The 27,022-nt window shown below is 42.2% G+C and overlaps 1 pseudogene; it reads right to left on the reverse strand.

Annotated features, from left to right (window-relative positions):
• Positions 1-19,063, reverse strand: part of LOC142427524 (nicotinamide phosphoribosyltransferase-like) — a 55,249-nt pseudogene extending 36,186 nt beyond the window's left edge.
• Between the last annotated feature and the right edge of the window lie 7,959 nt (positions 19,064-27,022).

Consider the following 27,022-nt stretch of genomic DNA (forward strand, 5'->3'; position numbering starts at 1 on the left):
TGTCATATCTTGCACTGCCTGATGTCTCCCTTCACCTACTTTCCCATTGTCTGTCCCCCAGGGAGGAGGTCACATGTAGATCCTTGTAATCAGTTCCCTCTTTTCAAACCACTCTCCCTCTACCCTCCCAGTATCACCACTCACACCACTGGTCTTAACGATATCATCCACCCTGGATTCCCTGTGCTTCCAGTTCCTGTCTGTACCAGTCTACATGCTCTGATCTAGCCAAACTTGCAAGGTAGAATTCAGATCATGATGTGGGGGGTGGGGAGAAAGCATTTAAGAACTAGAGGAAAATTGTGTTTTTCATCGATGCTACACCGCACCTTGACTGGCTCCTACCCTCCCCTATAGGGGATCTCCAGTGGCTGACATATGGGCTTTGGGTCTTCACTCTGCAAACCATGGTATATCAGAATTCATAACTACCTTTATTTCTTCTTTATAATCTTGACCAATAACTCCAGCAACACCTTGAGAATTTAGGTTGGACTTTCCTAATAAACATCTTAATTTGTTGTACATGAGCCAGACAAGAATAACTGAGATGTGAGATTGAAAGAAATAAAAGTTTTAATAACAAAAGAAACCTGCGCAGGGACCAGCCAGCCCTAGACAAAATGCGGCCATTGGCTGGTCCCTTTCACTTACAGACTTGGGTTTTTATAAGGCTTCATTAGATTGCTATACTGTGCAAGCAGGCTGGTACACAAGCAGAAATTGGGGTTGAACAGCGCGACTAAGCAGGCTGGTATGGAAGCAAAACTGGCCGTTAAGCAGCGTAACTGAGCAAGCAGACTTTGAGGTTGCACAATTTCCTGGCACAGGATAGCCTTTTGCTGGCTTTTAAGAACAAGGGGCTAGTCGGCCTTTTCTTTTTTTGAAAATGTTATAAGGCCTGAGGTTGCACTTTAGGACTGGTGCAGAATGATTGCTTAATATATAATGGTTCTACAAATTAGCCCACATGGAAGAAGCACACCGGCCAGTGCGATCACGAGTTGCCCAAGGGACCAGGTATAAGGCATCATGCAAAAAAAAAAAAGATATAAGTGTGTGTATGTATGTGTATATGTGTGTATATGTATATATGTATATATATATCATATTAAATGAAGGGGGAATTGCAGAGTGGAGACCCAAGGCCCAAGTGTCGAACAATGGAGATCCCCTCATAGAGGGGTTTAGGAGAGGAGATGGGTTAATTAGGGTGTGAGGTAGTATCGATGAAGAACACAGCTTTCCCCCGGATCCTGGATGCTTCCTCCCCCCAACTACCATGATCTGAATTCTACCTTGCAGGGCTGGATAGGACAGAGGCTGTACACTGGTGCATATGAGGGTTGGAGGTACAGGGAATCCAGGGTGGATGATACCTTCAGGACCAAGGGTGTGAGGGACGATGCTGGGAGAGTGGAGGGTGAGTGGGTTGGAAAGGGGGAACTGATTACAAGGATCCACATGTGACCTCTTCCCTGGGAGAGGGACAGCAGAGAAGGGGGGAAGGGAGACTCCGGATAGGGCAAGATATGACAAAACAACGATGTATAAATTACCAAGGGCATATGAGGGAGGGGAAATGGGGAGGGAGGAAGAAAAAAAAAAGAGGACCTGATGCAAGGGGCTTAAGTGGAGAGCAAATGCCTTGAGAATGATTGGGGCAGGGAATGTATGGATGTGCTTTATACAATTGATGTATGTATATGTATGGATTGTGGTAAGAGTTGTATGAGTCCCTAATAAAATGTAAAAGAAGAAAAGAGAAAAAAATGATTAGGCCAAAGACTGTACAGATGTGCTTTATACAATTGATGTATGTATATGTATGAACTGTGAAAAGAATTGTATGAGACCCAATACATTGTTAAAAAAAATAATAAAATGGTTCTATTTAGGCTAACAATCACAATTAGTTCTTTGGTAGTGAACACCAATTACAGCTCTTAATAATTTCTAATTTAATCACAGCTTTTCCTCCCAACTTTTATCAACTCCAGTATCAATTCGAATTTCTTCAGTACTTAGGTTAAAACTTCCTGATAAAAATTGTATTACTTTTTCCATAAGAGGTTCCTGCTTCTAGAATCAGCAAACTGTTGTGAGTGCTTCTGAGAGCCATCTCTTGGCTAGTCAAAACAACTGCAGGGAGAACAGAGGCTGGGCTTTTGCAAGATTGGTTAGGTCTGGTCTCCTGCTGTGAAGCTGGGTGATACCTGCAGTTTCTCTCTTCTTTGCTCTGGCAGGCAGACACCTTGCCTCCCACGCTTTGCTTGGCAGGGTCTGTATCAAGCTCCTTCCAATATTTTCCCGCTGGGAAGGCTTGGCTAATGAGTTCCCTTCCTACAGCGGGGCAGAGTTCAGGTTCCATTAAACCCGATCTTGATGGCCCTGGCCCATGCTCTGACATAGGCCGCAGCCTGCTCTGCCTACACTCTCTGTGAAGATGACCTGTCTTCCCACAACTAAAACACTTTTTTCTAGGTCTGATATAATTTGCCAGTGCAGATGCCATGAGGTCGGTCTTGTATTCCTCTGTCTCTACATTCCTGCATATCCTGAGATAATGTAGCAGAGTGCCCTGTTCCCAGTGGAAGGTATTTTTACAGTGTTTATTGGAGAAATCATAAGATAGCTTATGCACTAAGTCTCTTACTGCCTGGACATTCTTTACATATTTGGAAATAGAACTTTTGGAACACAAAGTCAGCATAGGATTCATCAATCCGCTGTCTTATAGCCATGCAAATCGGCTTTCTCTCTCCTGATGGAATTATCTTTTCCCAGGCACTCAAGCAAACCTCACGTATCTATCCTATTATCTGTTGAGTAAACTGTACTTGAGACTCAACTGTAATATAATTCTCATCCTCTAGTGTTGGATTGGGGGAGGGAACGCGAGCTCACCATTGGCGCATGGAAGAATTGTGACCAGTTGAGATGCAAAAGCTGCAAAAGGAGTTTATTTGCTAGCTCAAGCTAGGGCTTCCCTCCCTCCACTGCCCAACACAGTGGGGACCCAGCAGCCAAAGGGAATCAGCCCTGAGTTCTTTGTTCACTGGGCTTTTATGGGGCCAGGGCCAGGGGGCAGTCCAGTGTTGCTGTTCTTTAAATTGATTAGAGAAAACTTCTGGTGCCAGCATTGTCCAGTGGTGGTTGGCAAGCAGTTTCGCATGTGTTTTCTTGACTGGTCAATCGGTGGGGGGTGGTCACTGCTCCTTGCTGTAGAAAAATTATATCTAACCCTCTACGATTTTGTAGGACTACCTCAGAAAGAGAGCTTACAGATTTTTCTAGATGCGTTATTGCATCTTCTAGTCTGGCTAAATCCTCATTGGTTAAACTCTAGAGATGGGTCAGTCCATTATTTTGGTTGCTTAGAGCAGCTATTTCTGTGCCCGTTCCAGCAGCGCTAACTCCAAGTAACAGAGCGACAGTTAAAACAGTGACAGGAAAAGAGGACCTGATGCAAAGGGCTTAAGTGGAGAGCAAATACTTTGAGAATGATTGGGGCAGGGAATGTGCGGATGTGCTTTATACAATTGATGTATGTATATGTATGGATTGTGATAAGAGTTGTATGAGTCCCTAATAAAATGTTTAAAAAAAATCAGCGACAGGTTCTCTTTTAACCTTCTGGTAGTGCTGGTTTGACCATTGTAAGCATCCATCTTCCCACGAATGGTAAATAACCCACGGGAAAAGAATTATATTTACACAGAATTCTGTAGCATTAGTGGAGTGTAACAACTTGGTATACAGGCAAGGGGAAGGGTAGGAATTTGAGCATATCCACAAACTACCTTTAGTAGGAATTATCCACTTATTGCTTTGGCTGACCTGAGAATTGATATGTATACATGAGGCCTCATAATTTTTTTGGAGTTTTTCCCACACACGCTCCAATTCCTTGAACATTTTCTATTGTGAAACTTTTTTTCTTACGGCTATTCCAGTCGCACCTTGCATTGGCCTCCTGAACCAAAGTTCTGTTTATAGCTAAGGCATCATAATATGGGGGTTCTATACTATAACAAAGCCAACAACTTTTGGTAGCATTTGGGTTAGTACTGTTTAAAGCATTATACGTTGATACTATTAAATCAAACAAAGGAGAACTGAGATGAACCCTGTTCTGCGTGTGTTCTGGACCAGCCGTTGATGTTACAGCATGTAGGACTTTTAGGACTGGGGTGGCTATTATTTCAGAAGGCCCACGTTATTCCTCGGATCAAGGTCTCCCAGTGATGATGCCGGCTCTGGATGGTGATTTTTATGGTATTATTGGCATCAGGACTATTACTTGACACAAATTTCATTGACACAGAGTCTTCTTTAGAACTCCATTTCCAGTCACCATCATTGGTGGTTACACAAGCCCATTCAGAACAATAGGGCCATCATGCTTTCCTGGCTACGTCCCCACAACTGCTGCAGGCTACGTCCCCACAACTTTCCTCTGTCAGTGCCCTCAGGCCAGGTCGTAGGGCACACATGAAACCCCTGTTTCCTCATGACCAGTTTATTATTTAAAGGTGTGCTATACCCGACATGCCATGCCACTCGGGGGCTGGGACCAATCCTTCTTTCTTGCCAGAGCTGTTCAAGGCTGAAAAATATTTCAGGATACTGCATTGCAAATATTGGATGTGTCTTACTTACTGTTGCCAGAATGTCTCCGGTGACTAAATTTTTTAGAGTCCAGGTGTGAATCCAAGGTTCATGTTGGTTATAATCGCAGTTTACCTTGATAATCGCAGAGAGGAACACCCAGAGGGCTGCCAGCCACAGGATCATGATGGTCTACTGAGGCACACCCAAAGGGGGTTGGTGGGATGCTGAGTTACCGTCCACACCTTTTCCGGAGGCTCCACTAGGCGGGTATGGCTTTTGTGAAACCAGGCAGCTATCCTGTCCTCCACCTTTAAGGCTGTAGGAGAGGTTAAAACAACCTGATAAGGCCCCTTCCATTTGATTTCTAGATTTTTGCTACGGAACCTTCGAACCCAGACCCAATCTCCAGGCAAATGCTGATGTTGACTTGCAGCTGCATTTGCCTGCTCAATGGCATTTTGGTAAACAGCCTGAATGGTGGGTCAAACATTGGCCTGTATCGCCTGCAAGGCTTGTATAGCCCCTAATATCTCAGGAGGCCTGCATAGGGTGGATTGAACGCTCTAGGGATAATGGGAGGTGGTTTACCATACACAATTTTAAAAGGTGTTAATTCAAGCATGGGGGAATTCCGCACACGGAATATAGCAAACGGCAGGAGAGTCACCTAGTTTTCGCCAGTCTCGTAGGCTGATTTGGTCAAAGTCTACTTTAAAGTTCTGTTCATTCTCTCTACTTGCCCAGAGCTTTTTGGGTTGTATGCACAATGCAGTTTTCAATTTGTCCCCAGAGCCTGAGCTAAATTTTGAACGACCTCAGTTACAAAAGCAGGCCCATTATCAGATTCAATTGTTTGAGGCATTCCATATTTTGGAGCTATTTCTTTTAACACCTTTTTTTGCTATTATCAGGGCTGTCTCTCTTTTAGTTGGGAAAGCTTCTACCCAACCTGAAAAAGTCTCAACGAGGACTAACAAGTACTTGTAACCATATTTGCCTGGCTTGATCTCAGTGAGATCCACCCCCCAATGTAGCCCAGGTTGCTTACTTCTTTCTCTAGCCCCTTGATGCATATTTATAATTTTACCTGGTTTCAATTCTTGGCAGACAAGGCATGGGATCACCAGCTGTTCTGCAGTCAGTCCTTGGCCTTTGAACTGTAGTTTGCAACAATTGTAGCATCTTTTTTCCCCTAAATGGGTAGTACAATGTAAATTGTACAGCATCTCGCGTCCCACCTCAGCGGGGAAGATAAGATTGTCCTGGGCCTTTAGCCATGGCGAGCCCTCTTCTATTAGGGCTTACAGCTCTTGTTTGACCCACAGTTCTTCAGCTGTGTAGCCAGGCACATTGGAATGGACCCCTTTCCTGGAAGAGAAAATGGAACAAGGCATACCTGCCCACCTGGTTCTCCAGGTCCATCTCCTTCCTTTTCTTGGACCGCAGCCTTTTGCACCTCCTTGTCTGCAGCACGATTGCCCTTAGCTTCCATGGAGTCTCCTTGTTGATGGCCGGGTGTGTGCACAGCTGCCACCGCTTTTGGCAGTGTTACAGCTTCCAGTGGCTGCATCACCTCAGTCTTATTCTTTATTTCTTTTCTTTTAGCAGTTATGAATCTTTCTTTTTACTGTGAGTACTGATATTCATCCTGGTTGGTGGTGTGGAGTAGTTAAAAGGTGTCTTTTTGAATCCGTCAAGCAGACTTGTTCGTTTTAAAGTATATTTGGGCATTTAACTAGGTTAAAATGTCTCTTCCTAGCAGGGGCATTGGGCACTTTGGGATGAGCATGAACGAGTGACTTACTTGACCCACTCTGAGGTCCATTTTGTGCGTAGAAGTCCATCGGTAACAGGTGGTCTCCGTGACACCTTGCACCCAGGTGGTACGAGACGACAGTTTTTCATTGTCGTGGGTGAGGACCGAGTGTTTTGCCTCTGTGTCAACCAAGAAATCAACCATTTTCCCCTCCACCAATCATGGTACCCTAGGCTCAGGGAGGGATTCTGAACCCCGAGTTCCTCATTCTAGGTTCTGCCTTTTTTTCCCCCGCATAAAAATAGGGGACATGCTGTCTTATGAAGATTGCGGCACCTGTCAAACTGGTGTCCATCCTCCTGGCAATGCCAGCACCATATCATTCCTTTCAAAAGCTCTTTTTTGAGTCAATCTCTGGCCCAGTACTCTATTTCCTCGCAGTAACTGCACTGATCTTTTCCTAGTCTAGCCTCCCATTTCTATTAATGCCTTCCCTTGTTCTCCCTCTTCACTTGCAGTAGCTGCCACTAATACTTGGGCAATTTCCCTAGTCATCTTCCTAGTTTCTCCTGCCTGGATCCATCGATCTTCCATCCGCTGTCTTTCTTTCCAACAAATCCTTCAAAGTTTTTCTCCCAGCCTTTATACTTTCTTTTGATATCTGATGCACCTTGATTAATAAAAGCCATTATTACTGCAGCCCTACTTTCCTCTGATGTCAGATTTATGGGGGTATACAGCCTAAAAGCTTCCATGATGCGTTCTAAGAATGCAGCTGGACTTTCCTGGGGACCTTGCCTTACATTACCTACCTTGGCCAAATTAGGCGGCTTTTTTGCTGCCACTCAGAAACCAGCCTTGAGAACCTGGCGATAAATTCGGAGCCTCTCCCTACCTTCTGGTTCATTGAAGTCCCATGCAGGTCTTTTCTGGGGAAGTGTGGAGTTGGGGGAGGGAGAAACTAACAGCAATGGTGACTGTATGAGACCACTCAAAGGGAACAAACATCAGAATTTCAGGTGATAGGATGCAAGGGGTGGTGGAAGTTACAGCAAAAAATAGATAGATAGATAGATAGATAGATAGATATTGAGGGTTCTGCAGGGGGGGTGGTTCCAGGGTTGGGGCGGGAGTGGATAGGGGGAGCTGATATGAAGGTATCGAAGTTGATAATAGCAGTAATTGTACAATTATGTTTGATCCAATAGAACTATAGATTTAAATACATAAGCTGCCACATAACTACACTTGAAGGAATATTTTAAGAGATTTCTTGTTAACTTCTGTAGCAAAGTTCCACCAGAAACAAAGGAAATATTTTCAATACTCCCCTTTTTTCCTTTCACCCCTTATACAATTTGCTTATAAGGTATTAATATCTTGTGCATGTGGTGAGGTATACTCTAGCCCAGGTGGCGATGAAGCATGGTAGTAGGGCAGGAGGAAGGTCAAGGGAGATGGAGGAAAGAGCTAGGAGTCAAAGGGCATTCATGGAGGTCTAGACAAAGACATGTACATGCAAATATATATAGGAGGTTGGGGAAATAGATCTTTGTGTCGATATTTATAGGTCAAGTATTAAGGTGGCGGAAGGACCTTGGGCCTCTACTCAAACACTCCCTCTATGCATGAATACCTTCTTTTATTAAATTGGAACTCTATGATGCTCACTCTCCCGACACAACGGCTGGAGCCAAAGTGGGTGAACAAGTAAATGTGGTGAAGAAAGCTGATGGTGCCCGGCTATCAAAAGAGATAGTGACTGGGGTCTTAAAGGCTTGAAGATAAACAAGCGGCCATCTAGCTCAGAAGCAACAAAGTCCACATGGATGAACACACCAGCCTGTGTGATCAAGTGGTCCCAAAGGGATCAGTTACCAGGCATCAAAGAACAAAAAATCATATCATAGACTACACACCTCCATGATAGGATCGCTGAAGACAAATGGGTGCACAAGCAAATGTGGTGAAGAAAGCTGATGGTGCCCGGCTATCAAAAGAGATAGTGTCTGGGGTCTTAAAGGCTTGAAGGTGAACAAGCGGCCATCTCGCTCAGAAACAAATAAGCCCACATGGAAGAAGCGCACCGGCCAGTGCGATCACGAGGTGCCCAAGGGACCAGATATAAGGCATCATGCAAAAAAAAAAAAAAGATATAAGTGTGTGTATGTATGTGTATATATGTGTATATGTATATATGTATGTGTATATATATATTATATTAAATGAAGGGGGAAGTGCAGAGTGGAGACCCAAGGCCCAAGTGTCGGCCAATGGAGATCCCCTCATAGAGGGGCTTAGGAGAGGAGATGGGTTAATTAGGGTGTGAGGTAGTATCGATGAAGAACACAGCTTTCCCCCAGATCCTGGATGCTTCCTCCCCCCAACTACCATGATCCGAATTCTACCTTGCAGGGCTGGATAGGACAGAGGCTGTACACTGGTACATATGAGGGTTGGAGGTACAGGGAATCCAGGGTGGATGATACCTTCAGGACCAAGGGCGTGAGGGACGATGCTGGGAGAGTGGAGGGTGAGTGGGTTGGAAAGGGGGAACTGATTACAAGGAGCCACATGTGACCTCTTCCCTGGGAGAGGGACAGAAGAGAAGGGGGGTAGGGAGACCCCGAATAGGGCAAGATATGACAAAATAACGAGGTATAAATTACCAAGGTCATATGAGGGAGGGGGGAAAGGGGAGGGAGGGGGGGGAAAAAAGAGGACCTGATGCAAGGGGCTTAAGTGGAGAGCAAATGCCTTGAGAATGATTGGGGCAGGGAATGTATGGATGTGCTTTATACAATTGATGTATGTATATGTATGGATTGTGGTAAGAGCTGTTGGAGTCCCTAATAAAATGTAAAAGAAGAAAAGAGAAAAAAATGATTAGGCCAAAGACTGTACAGATGTGCTTTATACAATTGATGTATGTATATGTATGAACTGTGAAAAGAATTGTATCAGCCCCAATAAATTGTTAAAAAAAATTATGTTAAAAGAAATATACTATCTATATGGATGTGCTTTATACAATTGATGTATGTATATGTATGCATTGTAATAAGAGTTGTATGAGTCCCTAATAAAATGTAAAAAAAGAAAAGAGGAAAAAAAAAAGGTATTAATATCTATTCCATTCTCTTAAATAACTCTTAGGTAAGGTGGCAGTAACTTGTAACCCTTTGAATTCTCTATAACATGGAACGAAATTAAATATCCCAAACCTTCAATACAATGTCAAAGGATTTCCAGAGTCAGGTCTGATTTTTAGTGGCACATCTGTACTTCTTGATATTATTACATGTCTGAAATCGTCACCCCATATTTTCTGACATGCATTAAAAATGTCATAGCTATCGCCGACCGCAAATACAGGCACTGATGAAAACTGCGTTACTCTGATTTTTAATGCATCTTTTTCATGGTCTTTCCCCCACGCTGTTATAAAGCTATGTACTACTGCTGGAACAGAATAGCCTGGAACAGGACCTTTTGTTCCATAGTATTTTTTATTTAAAGAAATTCCCACTACTTGATGTGCTCCTGTAAAGCAGTGGTTCACAACCTTCCTAATGCCACGACCTTTAATACAGTTCCTCATGATGTTGCTGACCCCAACCATAAAATTATTTTGTTGCTACATCATCACTGTAATTTTGCTACTGTTATGAATCATAATGTAAATCATAACGTGTTTTCCGATGGTCTTAAGTGACCCCTGTGAAAGGGTCGTTCGATCCGCCAAAGAGGTCATGATCCACAGGTTGAGAACCACTGCAAAGTTAACCAAATGAGCAGAGGCTCCAATGCCAGCAGTCACTTCAGAAGATAATCCTTTGTAGTCAAAGTCATATAATTTCTATTCAAGACCATTTAAGTTGCAGATGTTTCTAACACACATTTAGCCAATATTGTTTTCTGTTCCCTTGACTTTGTGGCTACTGGGATTGGATCCCAAGACTACACAAGTATAGTCTCAATCCAGTATTGTAGATGTGTCTACTGATTCTGAGTGACCTTAGTACAATGTTGTATGGCAGCAACTGAATGTTCTTCTAGCCCCTGCTTAAAAATCTGACCCCAGTTTAGATTAAATATCCTCTGTCAGAGAGATTTTTAACACGTACATATAAAGCAGGTGATTTATGTTCCATGAGCACTTGGCAGGCTCTCTACCTTGTTGCTTGGGAGACCAGCTCAGAATATTGCACAGCCTGAGGGTAAAAGCCTTCCTTCATCTTGGTGTTTAGCAAACAATAGTGGACACATACTATATTTGTCCTTTTGTGATCAACTAATTGCATTCAGCATAATGGTTTCCAAGTCCCTTCACATCATGTGGTGTTTCATAATGCCATCCATCCCTGTTTTTCAGAAATGCATGATATTCCACTATGTGTATGTATCAGAGTTTATTTATCCAGTCTCCTAATAATAGGTATTTGGACAGTTTTCAACTCACCCAACATGGCAGAGTCTTTTACAATAAAATTTCCTAGGATAACCTTTACTACTCTCAAAGCATTGACATGTTTTGTGTTGTTATGTAAAGTCAATCATCATTGACATTTTTCTTACCAATGCAATTTTCAGTTTTCTTAGCAGGATTAATCCTTAGCCCCATGACAACCATATGCCCACCCAGAAATGACACAATATAAAACCTGTACAACAATAAGTAAACAAACAAAAATAAAAGCAGTCCCACCATTATCCATAAACTTCTGATCTGACCTCTACTTGGAATCTATCTTTGAGATCTTCAAGACCTTCCTTAAAATGCTCAATTCATCTAAAAACCACCATTTTATATCGAGCAGCCAAAGTTTCATGTCCCCTTGAGTTTCTTAAATACGCGATAATAGCCTTCGGTTCAAAATACTTTTCTTCCACACAGTACAAAACACAGACCGTGCTTTTCATTCTTTCTTTCTTTTTAAAGACTCTCTAAGGAAACTAAGACAACTGTATTGCTTAGAGAACTTGTTTGCAGCAATCCACTGATTAACCAATCATATGCGTATACATTTTATTTGGAATAAACCCTTGCATACAGAATCTGCTTTGCTACCAAGCTCACTGGCTCCAACTGGATCCTAGGCTCTTCTTCCCAATGGGAAAATAAATAAATCTGTAAGGGACCTTTGTCCCCCTCCCGCCTCCCTAAATTTTTATTTTGGGCGACATGCATTGGGAACTGTCTCAAACAACTTAAGTAAATACATGTTTGTTTTTTCTTTTTGTCCTCTTGATTACCCAACTGAAAAATTTGGCAGCCTGTACCTTGGTGGACTATCTTCTGTGAGCCCAGCACAGCTGTCTCACTGGGTTATCTCACTGAGTGCCTTCATACAATACTCAGAACTCAGAACTCAGACCATTCAGCTCCATGCAGGCTGTGCTTATGACTGTTTCCCTGGTCATGGTGACTCTGCCCTGGAACTTTGGTGGGTATCTTGTTCCATCATTACTAGTGAAGATCTCTCCCATCCACTCAAACCTGTGTCCAGGGGTCTGCCTCACGCAGCCAATAAGGTAACTGGTGAGTGAGTGTCCAGAATTTTTGCAGGAGATCTTCACTGAAGCACCCCGCTTCTTCAATCCAGCACCAGATTGGACCAGCTGGACCTCAGAGTCACTGCCTGTTGAGTGAAGACAGGTGGACAAAATCAATCTAGAGTAGCTACAACCACTTCCTCCTCCCTGAGACCGGTGACTTCTTGCCCGGTAGCTGCCACCACCAAGAAGAGGATTCTCAAGATCCAGTCCATGGTGTGAGAGCTGTCTCCTCAGAGTTTCTGTCGGGGAGGGTATGCTAGTTAAATGATCCTTCGGGAAACACAACATACTCATATTTGATCTAGTAGATCTCTGATTATTTGCATATTCATGTGGTGGAGTATTTAAAAGTAAGGCTTGTGATTAATAAATTACTTGTCATGAAGAATTCTATCTATCATGCAATCCCTAAAATTCAATCAACAAAGTTGCATTTTGAAACTTTTGAATCTTTGTGACAACTTTTTTAAAACTTTGTATTTCAATCACTAATGGAAATTATAGTGACTCCTGATTTTTCATGTGATTAAATATTAGAATGCAGCAGTTCATTAAAAATTTTCATTTTTTCATCTTAAACTTCAGTAAACTTTAAATTAGTCTTCTTTGGCAGTCTATGGATATTAACCTTTCACTGACTTTGAACGTTGTATTTCAGGATGAAATGATTTGGACAATGACTACAAGATCATTTTTTCTTCAATTTTTCATTCCAGAAACAGTAAACCATAGATTTATGGATTCCCAAAACATCAATCCATTTAAAGTTTTGCATACTCAAGATATCAATATTCAGCATTCTAGTGATTTATGAAAATTCCAAGTGTATTGGAAGCATACTTCATAATTCCATAGTCTTATTTTATAGACATTAATTTCTTTAGCATCTTATGTTATTTAGTTTTTACCTTGACTTGGATGAATGTTAACAGAGCAAATCTGCTTTCCTCTCAACAATCCATACCCATTTTCTTATATGTCATGGATTGCAATCCCCATAATACAATAGCACTTCTCCCACTTACCCCCTGGTTTCCAATTTGTATTACTTTGTTTTTACTACTTCTTCTGGCAGAGTATTTTGTACTTGGATAAATGCTGCCATTTTTTTTCAAATGGTCAATCATCCTGAGTGTGTGCTCCCTTGTGTTTTTTTTTCTCACCATGCTATCTACAGTTCAGTGAAACATTGAACAACTGGAATAAGTATTGTCCCAAGCCTGAAGGGTTACTGAAGTCTAATCGCTCACGGATTCCACTAGTCTCTATCCAACCAGTAAGCCCTGTCTTTTTAAAATGGTGTTCTACATATTTCACCACTTTATCCAGGCCTCCTAAGGTAAGGGTAGGGAAATGTTGATTTTGTTTTATCCTTCCAAGGGCCATTTTTATATTTATGACATTATTTGTGGGCCATAAAATATGATTAACTTAAAAATTAGCCTGCTATAATTGACCAAACATTTACTTAACCCATCACTAATGTGATGGTAGAACCTATACCCCTTTGCTTATTTATTTATTTCTCATGACCCCTCTTAGATTGGTCGATAATGGTAGGCAGATGGCATCTTCTTCTGGCCTCAGGATTTTGTAGGCTGATTTCTGTATGGCGCATTATTTCATTGGATTTAGTGTTTCCACGCTATTCCATTGGATTTAGTCTGTGGTCACCTCGACTCTTATTTGTTCGGGGGAAGAGACAGGTGAATGGCTGCACCTTAAAAGAATCCTCACAAGTTCTGAAGACTTCTATCACTGTTCAATAATGTAGAATTTACCTCATTGTCTCTGTGGACTTCTTTGTGCCAACTAACCTTGATGTCCCAGAGACTGATCCCTGAGTGGGTCATTCTTTCTGGTATTTCTCTAAGCCTACGGAATGCCCATAATTTTGTCATGCATACTACAGCTTCTCACTTTAGTCCTATCACATCAGCAATGAAAGTCCTGAAACCGTTTCTCCATCCATGTCACCAAGGATGTCTTTACCTTGAGGAATCAGCACTTTCCAGGTTATATTTTGAAAATATTCTGAACTTGTGGCTCAACTTCCAGCAGCATACTGGATAATGTTCTATTGCTACCCATAAAGTTTCCATTAGCTAATTTTTGAAGAGAAATCATCATGAGTTCTTCCTAGACTGTCTTACTAAAGGAAAGCCATTAAAATTCTCCAATATTCAACAATATTATAACTTCCAGAATCAAAGCAGTATTCAAGTCACCAGAAAAAACTAAGGAATGTTTTCATAACAATACTAGAACTGACTGATGGGTGGGAAAAACAGATAAAAAGAACGTACTTATGTTAATTTGTCCTAATACGTTTAATTTTAAAAAGAGTATTACACAAATGTTTACTAGTAAATTTATAGTTCAAATTAAATGCAATGCCGCAAGGTAAAAAAACTACCAGAAGTTCACGTAAGAAGAAATAAGATACAAAATTTTGTGTATGTAGTGTTTATTAAAGAAACATTACCCATAAGTGAAGTGGCACTGAATTATACTTTTTAAGGAAAACCATCTAATCTGGAGGAGAAAACAACAGGAACGATGATACCAGGGGAGGGACATAGGGAGGGACATAAGGAGGGACATAGGGATTGAAAATGGGTGTTATCAATGCCAGGGACAAAGGAACAAGAAGTTATCTAAAATCGATGGCATTGAGGGTGTAGGGCTTGATCAAGCAATGTAACCGAGAAGAATTACTGAAACCCAAATGAAGGCTGAGCATGATAGTGGGACAAGAGGAAAGTAAAAGGAAATAGAAGAAAGGGCTAGGAGGCAAAGGTCATTTATAGATGTCTAAATACAGGCATGTACATATGTAAATATATTTATGATGATAGGGAAATAGATCTATGTACGTATATTTATAGGTTTAGTATTAAGGTAGCAGATGGACATTGGAGCTCTACTCAAGTACTCCCTCAATGTAAGAACACTTTGTTCTATTAAATTGGCATTCCATGATGCTCACCTTCCCAACATGATTGCTGAAGACAAATCGGGTGCATAAGCAAAGGTGGTGAAGAGAGCAGATGTTGCCTGGCTATCAAAAGATATAGCATCTGAGATCTTGAAGGCCTGAAGATAAGCAAGTGACCATCTAGATGAGAAGCAACAAAGTCCACATGGAAGAAGCACACCAGCCTGTGTGATCACAAGGTGTCAAAGGGATCAGGTATCAGGCATCAAAGAACAAAAATCATATCATTGTGACTGCGGTGGAGTGCAAAGTAGAAACCCAAAGCCCATCTCTAGCCAACTGGACAACCCCTTACAGAAGGGTCGCTGGGAGCAGACAAGCCAGTCAGGGTGCAGTATAGCACCAATGAAACATAAAAATTTTTCTCTCTTCCCCCCTCCGCCATATGATGACCCCAATTCTACCTTACAAATCTGGCTTGACCAGAGCAAGTACATGGGTACAGGTAAGAGCTGGAAACACAGAGAATCCAGGGCAGATAAACCCCACAGATCAATATTGAGAGTAGCCATACTAAGAGGGGAAGGTGAAGGTAGGAAGAGACGGGGAACCAATCACAATGATCTACCTATAACCCCCTCCCAGGGGACTAACAAGAGAAAAGTGAGTAAAGGGAAACATCAGTCAGTGTAAGACATGTCAAAGTAATAATAATTTATAAATTATTAAGGGTTCATGAGGGAGGGGGTTGGCGGAGTGAGAGGGGGAAATGAGAAGCTGATACCACGGCCTCAAGTAGAAAGAAAAGATTTTGAAAATGATGATGGCAACAAATATAAAAATGTGCTTGACACAATAGATGGATGTTCAGATTGTGATAAGGGTTGTACAAGCCCCCAATAAAATGATTTTTAAGAAAAGAAAAACATCTATTCTTACATACAAGTCCAAAAATAATGGCAAAAACAAATAAACAATGCCTTCACAACAGGTCTGGAATATAAACACTTTAGATCAATGTCACCCTTTAAGCTCAAGTAATTTTAAACAATGCATTGCACTCATGAGTGTTTACCTGCCTGTGTTTCCATTCATTGTTAGACGTTTTTACGTGACATGTAGGATGAGAATGAGAAAGATAATCTGCTTGTCAAAAATAAAAATAAAATGGGTCATATAGAAAGATAATTAAGGGTCAGAGTCATGTTAATATTTCTACTGCAAACAGAGTTTACTAGTTCCTACTTTCAAGTTAGCAGTGATGATTAGAAAATGTAGGGAAGAAATGAATAGTGAAATCTGTCCCTGGAGTTGCTGAGAGCCAGTTAGAGAACATGCAGACTCCAACAGGAAATCCTCCCGACCGCTCTTCGGTGCCTGTCTAGGGTGGGGACCTGTGATGTTTTGGGTCTTTAGTGCCTCCTGCTGCTCTTTGCCTCCCTTTCAGGGGAAGTTTGTGTCTGGGCTCACATTGAGTCCCCACAATGGATGTGTACCTTGCACAATAACACAGGGCTGTGTTATGTACAGTCAGGGAACTCAGCAAAAGGGAGAACTGGTTCTTGTAATTGTCTTTGGTGATTAGAGAGTGGACTTCTGAAGGATGAGTGATACTATGTATCACCACCATAGCATATGGGGCCCCACCACTGCAGACTCTTCCCCAAGGGCCAGCTCCAGCAGTAGCTACTGGTGATGGAGTAACCAGAGACCATACAGGTGAGGGAGAACAATAGGCTGTGCTTGACCAGACCTAGAAAAGACTCCTGAAGCAGCACCTGGGACAGTACACCTAGAAATAAAGAGAATAAGTCCCTGTCAGTCACATGCACTCACCACAGGCCCCATAAACCAGCTTTGATATCTGAGACCCTCACCTTGGTGAACTGTCACCAGGCACAGGAGAACACAGAGCAATAGCGTCTTTGACCACAACTCTGCTTTTGCAGAGGAGTTACAGCACTGCCTGAAGATGTGCTGGCTTTCACAGACCAAGGGTGGAATGTTACCTCCACATTTAGGGCTTGTCATGGCCACTGAAGTGGCCTTACCCCAGGTGAAATGGGTGCTTGTGAAGTCTGAATATTCCTGCTCAGTCTCTCGAGTTGTGGTCTGTGCATGGCCACTGAATAACTGCTCAGAGAACTCACCTTGAATTAATTAACCAAGCTCACAGATTGATCCAGTTTGGAAAATTATTCATAGTTTTGACAATGCAAGCAGTGACACTATCTCTGAAAGTGCCATTTTAAAGCTTATTTCCCATTTAGATTTCTCCTTCATGTCTATCCCTCATATCAGTGTTTGCAAAAAGTTCCAGACTAAGAGTTGACCTCATGTATTTTCCTTCTTACTTGTAACCACAGTATAATCTCTAATATATTCTAATTTTTTAAGGTTGAAATACAATTAAAGAGTGGTACTCAAATGGCTTCTTTTGAGAAGATTCTGCTGAAGGGATAAGTAATGGCAAGGTTACAAAAACAACACAGAGGTTTAGTCAATATCCAGAGATTCAAGCACAGGACAGTCTCCCAGTTGCCAGTTGGAGATCACTGAATTGAGTATTTTCTCCCATGTAGGCTGGAATGTAATCTTTTGATCCTGGTCACTGCAGCAGACTGCCTGTCATCTCATGGCATCTGGGGTTGGTGGGTGTCTGAACAACATAAGATTCTGACTGCGTGTATCTCTGCACATTAGTCCAGGTCACTTTCTTTCTTTTCTTTTTTTCAGTCCAGGTCACTTTCATCTCTGTGTGTATAAGAAGTAGATTTATATACAAGAACAATTGAACATTGAGAAAATGGCCCAGCCCAGTCCAGATCAAGTCCATAAGTCTGATATTAGCCTATATGTCCAACAGCAATCTATAAAGTCTCTTTAGACTCACGAAACACATGCAATGATGCCGAACGTAGAAGATCACAGGCCAGTGGGTAGCAAGTGTTTGCATCCAGTGTCATTGGAAACATCTCAGCTCTGGCAGGGGTCTCCCAATGACTTCCCCAGTGCCCAGGGCTGCACAGGATGGGTTCATGTGTCCTCTCAGCTGCTATGTCTCCCAAAGTGTGAAGTAGTGAGAGAGAGTCTTTCCTGCCTCAAAGGAGGAAATACTGGATTTCCCAGAATTCCCATGAGAAGGCCATGCCCACACAGAAGCCTCATTGGCTATGATCTGATTGACAGGCTAGACTCCACTCCTACATTCTTAATCCTCAAATTGGTAAATGATTATATAACTCCTGGAGTATCCCTTTGTAGACGACGTTTTTAATCACGTGCTGCAAATTATCCATATAAGTTGGCAGTTTCCTTCCACATTGAAAAAAAAACTTGGCTTGGGCTCTATAATCCACGATATGTTGTTTTTCTTTTTGTCCCACTGCTCCAAATCATGAAGTGATATTTGGTCAGTAATTTAATCAATGTACCCACAGAACTTTCAAATTTGTGGAACTTGGAAATTATAGAAAAATATGGGCCCATGAAAGGGCAATTAAAATTATCCAGTTTTCTACTGTTGTAGAGAAATCAGGCATAGTTCTTTGCAGCTTAAACTATTACAATCTTGGCAATCCACAGGGTCTTATAGGGTTTCTATGAATTGGGTGCTTTCATGTTCATTCAGTCCCATACACCAATCCAGGATATAAAATCCTTAAATACATGCCATAGCTACCAATGAGGCAAACAGCATTTATACATAAAAAAGGTATACTTGCACACATGTGATTTAGTGTATGAATAAAATCTACAAATTAATGAAAATTACAATATCTTTGGGGTTTTTTATAAATATTAAGGAAGAGGTCATTATTGGAGCAAATATTTTGGAGGGAACGGAAACCCTAGAGGTTGGCAAGATGGTCCTGTGCCTCCCCATTGCTCTGGCTCCAGAAGTCTTATCCCTGTGTTTTCTAAAACCATGTGATCCCTATAGATCACTGTCATTATGTCAGGGACATTGTGTTTGTGACGGCACTGAGTCCTCTCACTGTTGCTCTCACACAGCAATGGACCGCTGTGGCCTCGGGGTCATTGTGCTCAGCTGCAGCGAGAACTGCTTGGTGGGCATTCTGGAGCTTGAGCATCACTTCCTTATGGATGGGTGGGGTTTCTTCTACTAGAATATATCGCTCACAAACTACTAAAACCTCTTCTGCAGGTTTTGGGAGTTCCAGCTCTGGCAACATGGAGTCATCAGGCACCGTGAAGCTTAGGGAGAGGATCTGTGAGGGATTCATCACTCCTGGGTCCAAATCTTGGACAACCGGGAAAAGGGAAAATAATCACTGATGACAAGTAATGGAATCCTATGGCAACCTATTTTTGGAATCTTGACACGACTAGTGAGAAGTGACCACTAGGCACAAGACTTTCCACAGGAAATTCATGACTTATGGACAAGGTCAGGGATCCTACAGAACTCTGCTCGTGATGTAACATTTTTCACTATGCTTGAAATTTCACCTGGAAATGGATGAGGTACTTTGCATATTAGAAGCCCATGGAATAAAGTACAGATGTTCCTAGCCTTCTCAGACACTGAAAAGCGAAAGGATGACCCCATCATCTTCTTTGGGATAAAACCAACGTGAAGTTCACTGCCATACAGCTGATTCTGACTCATAGCGACTCTAGAAGATAAATTATAATTTTATGTTGAAAAGCACTCAGGAAAAAGAAATGTGTGAAAAGCATGCAGGAAAGGGGGAGCCGAATACAAGGATCTACATGTGACATCCTCCCTGGGGGATGGACGACAGAAAAGTGGGTGAAGGGAGAAGTCAGACAGGGAAAGATATGACAAAATAATAATTTATAAATTATCAAGGGTTCATGAGGGAAGGTGGTGGGTAGGGAGGGGAAAAATGAGGAGCTGATGTCAGGGGCTTAGGAGGAGAGCAAGTGTTGTGAGAATGATGAGGACAATGACTGTACAAATGTACTTTACACAACTGATGTATATATGGATTGTGATAAGAGTTGTAGGAGCCCCTGATAAAACAATTTTTTTAAAAAAGAAATGTGTGACATGGTACCAACCTGACTCTTGCTGAGAAACAAAGACAGGAGCTGCATGACAGTGACAGGGGTCTGCTTTCCTTGGAGCGAGCAAGGACTGAGCAGGAAGATTCCCCAAGGTAAGCTCCCGAAGAAGACAGTGGACCAAGTTTACAGTTTTAGGCAACTATACCAATAAATTGGTATTTATAGGATGTAACGTATAGGATGATGAATGTTTAACACATTTCACAGGGATGGTCAGTGAATACAAATTAGGGTGGGGTTATGATTCTTTACAAGATAGGGTCTTTGTAGTTCTTGGTTCCAAATGTTGTCTTATTTGGTCTGGTGACGTATCTATGGTGACTTTTGGTTCCTTGAACAAAGTTCTTCTCTTCCATGTGATCTGTGACCTGAAGGTGGACATGCTAGCCTGGCCAGGGATAGTGAAAACTGATATGTATGTGGTGTAAAGGGATATTTTTCTGAGGAAAGGACTCAACAGAGGCAGAGTCTCAGGAAAGAAAATGCAGAATAATTCTAGGCAATAAATGAGGTATTCCGACATTCTGTGACAACATCCCATATTCAAGGGGAAGCTCGACAAACTGTGGGATCTGCACTTTTACACAAAGTTAAGCAGGTTGGGGAATGGGCTCAAATAGATTGTTCAATGTTCATGGTTGTTCTTCCTCTGTTGTCAGATTCCCTCTAGCTATTTATTATATTTACAACAAATAGAATCTTGCCACAAAAATTTAGTTATTGAAGGCATAAAGATAACTTTTCCCAGAGATGGTAAGTCCATTGTTATTGTTCCTTTTCTCCCTCTCGTTCTTTCTTTTTTTTAAGGAATTTGGCAGTGATTGGTAAATATCATTTCTCAAGAAATGTACATAGTATTTCCTTTTTCTCTTCCTCCTTCCAAAGACAAAACTGGAGTTTGAGTTAATAATCAAACAGTTTATTGCAGGAACCACGCAATCCTGGAATGGACAATAATAATTGTAAGGATCCACAAAGTACTGCAGTGAAGAACTTTTTCAGAGTTTAAATTCCAAAAGATCCTGACACTTCCAAGAAAACTCCAATTGTTTGATATTTATTACTTTAGAAAAAAGATTGAGTACTTTGAAACGTTTTAATTTATTTTGTTTTTTAATATTGGGGGTGAGAATGAATGCTCTTCCTCACTGCTGTTGTGAGAGTAACTGGGAGGAAGGAAGGAGGATGACTGGAGGTTTCCTGAGCTATGCTGATTTAAACACTCAGTTCAAAATAAACAGTAATCGTATATAACTAAAAAAGAGTTGGAAACTTGCCTGCATCTTTTGTAAAAGCCTTTCCTTGTTTGAAGAGAGCTCTTTTGCTCTCTTAACAAGGAAAAATAAAGTGTTGATGGGGAGAGGGGGCTCACAAAATCATGGCTGGTGGCAGGTTAACTAAACACGGCCTCAGGTTTGACTTCCAGAGGAAGCAAAGGACCATGATTAGGATGGGGACAACAATGAAATTTTAAAACCCAACAGGATTGAATCACAACCTTCTCTTTTCCAGATGTGAATCATTAAATGTTAGCCTACTACTCCAATATCTGTCAAACGCAATCCAGGATACGTAAGCTCCAGAGAAAGTGCTATAATGAGTAAGTCTCTCCTCTTCCATTCAGAAGAGACTCACCAACACCCTTCAGAAATTTACATGACCTTTTTTACATTGCAGGTCAGGGGTCAGAAATAAGCCATCAAGGCTGAAAGCATGGAGATTCAAACTGAATTTAGTGGGCTCATTATGCTCAGGTGAATGAAGGTACTAGTAAAAGATGCTGCTAGTACTATGGATTTCCAGAATAACAAACAGATGCTCTTTGGGTTCAAGGATGGCAAGACTTTGTCTTATGTACCTTGGACATGCTCTTGAGAGAGAAAGTCCCTGGAAAAGGACAACATGGACGGAAAAGCTGTAAAGCAACTCAAAGAGGAAAACCCCCAAGAAGATGAATGGACACATTGGCTACAACAATAGGCTCAGACTGAGCCACAATGTTCGGGATGATGCAGGACTTGGCAGTGTGTCAATCTGTGAGCATAAGGTCAGTGAATCAGACCTGACAGGAGAGCACTGTGTTAGTCTGGGTAGACTAGAGAAACAAATCCTCATAAACTCATATGTATATAAGAGAGAGTTTTATATAAGAGTTAAGTGTACATTAAGAAAGTATCCCTACCCAGGTCAGTCCAAGCCCATAAGTCCGACATTAGCCTTTATGTCCAACAACGGTCTACAGAGCCCTGCTCAAACTCACAAAACACACGCAAACGCGCTTCAAATGCAAGTAGGGTCACCCAAAGAGAACACGTTTCAGCAGGGTTTCCAGACTAAGAGGAAACCACTGAGAAGGAATCCATTGCCACTCCAGGCCCTGAGCCTCACCTCCAGGCCCCTCCCTCCAGGTCGCCCTCATTATCTCCAGGCCACGCCCCTTCGCTCAGACACCACCCCACCCCCTTCCAGGTGATGCAATTTCCTGCTGACCCCACTTCCTCTGCCTGAGAAGGAGCCCAGTGAGCGCCCCAGGAGTTTCTACCAGTGGGTGAGTTTCTGCGTTTCTGTGCGGATCCCGGGCGCGGAATCCCCGCAAGGCCTGGCGTCCCCAGCTGTGTCCGGCTTCCCGCGGACTTTACGCTTCCTGCACTCTGTCGGTCAGTGTATTAGGTCGCCGCGACCCCCTGGGACATTTCCGGTGAAACCCTTTCTGAATTGGGTGCAGGCCTCACTTGGGTCTGGAGACCGCTGGTCGCTTTTCTTGCTCAGAGCTCCTCCTGCACCCTCACCCCTGGCTCCAGAAAGGTGCGATTGGGGCGGGTTCTTGCCTGGGCCCTTTCCCTCCACGTCAGGTCTTGGGCACGAGAGCAGGGGACCCCGGAATGGCCTTTACCGAAAGGAGAGGCCAGCCTTGCAGTCATCAGGCCTCTCCACTGCTGACCGAGGTCTGTGTTAGAGCTTAACTTCTCAGCACCTTTCTTTGAAAAACGGTACCCTAGCAGTGACGGCCCCAGATCCCCACACAGACTGAGTCCTCACTGGAATTGCAGAGTCCCATGTAGAGTAAACCTCATTGAATGCCTTCTGACCAGGAAGCAAAGTTGTAGGTAACTTGACCCTCAGGCAGAGGGTTTTAGCTAGCGAGACCCTCCCCAGTCCACTCACTGAAACAGAGATGGAAAGGGTAAGGCTTTATTCAGACAAATTTGAATCTGGGCTCTCACCAGCAACTGAGGCAGGCTCAGTCTGTAAGGGGAGAGCCCCGAACAGCTTCAAAGGGAAGTTATTATACTTCCTTGTGGGGCGTCTTGCCAAGCAAGGGGAGGGGGAAGGCCAGTTCTTGTGTGAAACTGGCAAAGCATTCTCAGAAAAGTGAAACAAAACAGTTTTTAAGTGTAACAAAGTAAGTTTACATTTAAGGTCAGTTTGTCCCCAGTGGTCTGCCAAACGATACTGTAGGTAGGCTAGGCTGCTTCTTGGAGCGTAAACATCCTGGGCAGGCTGCACTTTAAAGATTTTCCATTTCTGACAGGGGAGGGGGGTGTCCTGCCTGTTAGTGTTACATGACACCCATTCTTGACTAGGCCGGGGTGGCCTGCCTGTTATTGTTACAGGGCACAGTGTCACAGAGGGCTTTGGAGAGTGTTTTTGGAGTGCGGCCAGCTCCAGTAAAACTTTTCATTCGATCCTTTTCGGAGTGGTCCTGATTAATCCTCAGACCTCCATAGAACCGTTTCTTGGGACCAAATTCTAAGTATGTAAATGATTTTTATCCTGTTGGATTTTTTCATATGTTAACTGTTTTTTTTCATTTTCTTTGAATTTACTGTGCAAGAACTGTGCCCTATTAATAGCAGCTCATTTTAAAAATTGTGTCATAATCATTTCTAATAAAAGGCAACATCCAAATATATATATATAACTCATATATAGTAAGAAAGGATCTTATTTAAAATCTACAATTTTCTCTGTGCCCCACTGCATGGTAGTGCTTGAATGTTCTAGCCTTTTATCCACGTCTTCTTGATAAGAGGCTTGTTTTGTCCACTGCGCTACAGTGGGTTCTGTGAGAGATGCCATAGCACCTTACACTCCTCCTTAGGGTTTCTAGGCTATAGTCCATGTGTTACCAATGGCCACCTCATGGAACACAACTGCTTTCATTTCATGGAGCTGCCAGTCCTCTAACCACTGGAGCAAGATGGCTTCTTCACAGACTAATTTAGATGGGCCACGCTGACATGTTTTTCATTATAGACATGGCGATTCTTAATGGGAATTATGTTTGTTATTCTGATTTAGTCCTATTTCCAACACACTATCCATGTGCATACATAGACATGAATATGCGATCATCATGTTCAATTTCCCCTTTGGTTAGGTGCCATGAAGTTAATTCCATCTCGTGGCTATGTCATGTGAGTTCCATAGTGTTTCTGGAGCATCATATTTGTGGAAGCAGATCTCCTGTGCTTCCACAGTAATGCGGGCTGTTTACCCCATCAAACCTCAGTGGAACAGTCTAGTGCAAGCTATTTGTGCCACCTAGAAACTTTCATTGTCCCTAACCCGCCAAAATAAACACACTGCCCCAAAGTCAATTCTCACTCATAGTGTTCCTTTGTAGGTGTGCGAGATCAAAATCTGTACAGAAGCAACCAGCCTCATTTTCCTCTTGCAGATGTGCTGGTGTGGTTGAACTGCCAGCTTTGAGGGTAGCAAATGAAGCCAGCATTCATTTTCCCCCCTAGAAATGAACCAAATCAAGCAGATGCCCTGAAACCCACACCAGCTCCTGCAGACTCCATGTGAGTCAGAGTGCAGGGATGTTGCAGAGGGGTTTGTGTGACTGGTTTCTCAAAGTGCATTACTCAGGCTTTCTTCCCTGGAGACCCTGAGTAGACACAAACTTCCAATCTCTTCTTGAACACCTATCCATGTTAACCATCTGTAATGCTCAGGGACACCAAAAACTAAGCAAGGGACACGTGTGCAAATACACACACTTAGAAAAGCCAGAACCTATATAAGTTGGAAATCTTTCAGAGAAGGAAAACTCAGACTATAAAAACTATAAAATGAGGTTGAATTTCTAACTATAACATGAGAAACCACACAGTTGAATTTGTAAAATTTGCAGGACCCAGAAAAAGTCATTCCGTTAATTTTCGGCTATCAAGTTTTTATGTGAATTGTACAGATATACTGTAACCTAACTGATCTCTTTACCATAGCTAGATAATAAAATCAATATCAACTTTAATAGATCTTCAAGAGAGATGGTATATGTAAATAGCTTAATATTCTTCCTGAGTTTTCATGGAAGATGAACAGGTATCCTAAAGATTTTTAAGATGTACAATATTTGAGGAATTAAAAATGTATTACATTATTCTATTTAGCATGATCCTGTACTATGTAGCATAATCTATTAAGAACAGATATGCAGTGGCTTAAAAGGTTCATGGATAAAGTCCATTTTTATTCCATTTTTCCTTGACCTTTTTGAAAGCCCCTTGTGCATTCATGGCATAAAGGATTGGCTACCAATGAGCTCCTTGAATCTCAATTAGATAATACTTGATAAATACCATTTGCCTATCATTGGATTTCATATGGTGACTGTATGTGGTTTCAGAGTAAAACTATACTCCGTAAGATTTTCGTTGGCTAACTTCAGAAGTTGGTCGATTTCTTCTAAGGTTGCCTTCATTCTCCAATATTTTATTTGGTAGCTGAGCGCTCAGTTGTTCCCACTACTCAGGGACCTCCTTTAAGGACCTACATCTTGAAGTGTGAGTGCTTGCTGTCAGAGCCCTGTGTTGTGTCAGGAATTAACGTCCCTTACAGATTGGTGGGCCTTTTCTGGGGCTGTTTTTCTTTTTCTGTTGGTCTTTTATGTGTTCCTGTAATGATACTTTATTGTATGTGGGATATATGAACAAGGGAACTTTTTTGTCACAGTGGGTTAAATATTGGGCTGCTGACTGCAAGGGCAGCTGTGCAGACTCACCCAAAATGTGCAGAAGAAGATGAGTCTGCCTGCTGCAGTAAAGATGGGCAGGTGTGGGAGTCCTACAGGGAGTTCTACACTGTCTGATAGCTCTGCTGTGAGTTGGCCGGATGTGGTGGGAGGGTTATGTGTGGACAGCGCCAGGCCTTGTTCTTGACCACTTATTAGCTATTTGAGGCTAAATGCAATTAGATTCACCTTTGGTGGACTGTTGTGAAGTGCGAAAAAAAATTTTTGGTGACAGTTTTGGGAACTGATCTATTGGTGAAGAATAGTTGTTGTGGAATATGCTATTTTTAAAAAAATCATTTACTGTGGGCTCATACAACTCATCACAATCCATACATACATCCATTGGTCCGAGGTCTCCCTTCACCCACTTTTCTGTTGTCCATCCCCCAGGGAGAAGGTTAGATATAAATATATATGTAATTGGTTCCCCTTTTCGCCCCAGCGTCCCTCCACCCTCCCAGTTTTGCCACTCTCAGCACTGGTCCTGAAGGCATCATCTGTCCTGGATTCCCTGTGTTTCTGGTTCCTATCTGTACCTGTGTACATCCTCAGGTCTAGCCAGATTTGTAAAGTAGAATTGGGATCATGATAGTGGGGGTGGGGAGAGGAAGCATTTAGGAACTGGAGGTAAGTTGTATGTCTCATCGTTACTACACTGCACTGTGACTGACTCATCTCCCTGAAATTCTTCTGTACGGGGATGTCCAGTTCCCTACAGATGGGTCTTGGTTCCCAATCTGCATTCACCCTCATTCACAATGATTTTATTTTTTTGTTCCGATGATGCCTGATTGCTAATCCCTTCTACAGCTCGTGATTTCGCAGGTTGGTATGCTTCTTCCAAATTTGGGGCTTTGTTGCTTCTGAGCTAGATGGCCACTTGTTTACCTTCAAGCCTTTAAGACTCCATATGCTGTATCTTTAGATAGCTGGGCACCATTAACTTTCTTAATCACTTTTAATGATGTATCGATTTGTCTTCAGTGATCGTATTGGGAAGATGAGCACATAATGGTATGATTTTTTTGGAACATGCTACTTTTTTATTTATTTCAGTCTTTTTTTATTTCTTCAT

This window comes from Tenrec ecaudatus, chromosome 15, assembly GCF_050624435.1.
Source record: "Tenrec ecaudatus isolate mTenEca1 chromosome 15, mTenEca1.hap1, whole genome shotgun sequence".
NCBI lineage: Eukaryota > Metazoa > Chordata > Mammalia > Afrosoricida > Tenrecidae > Tenrec > Tenrec ecaudatus.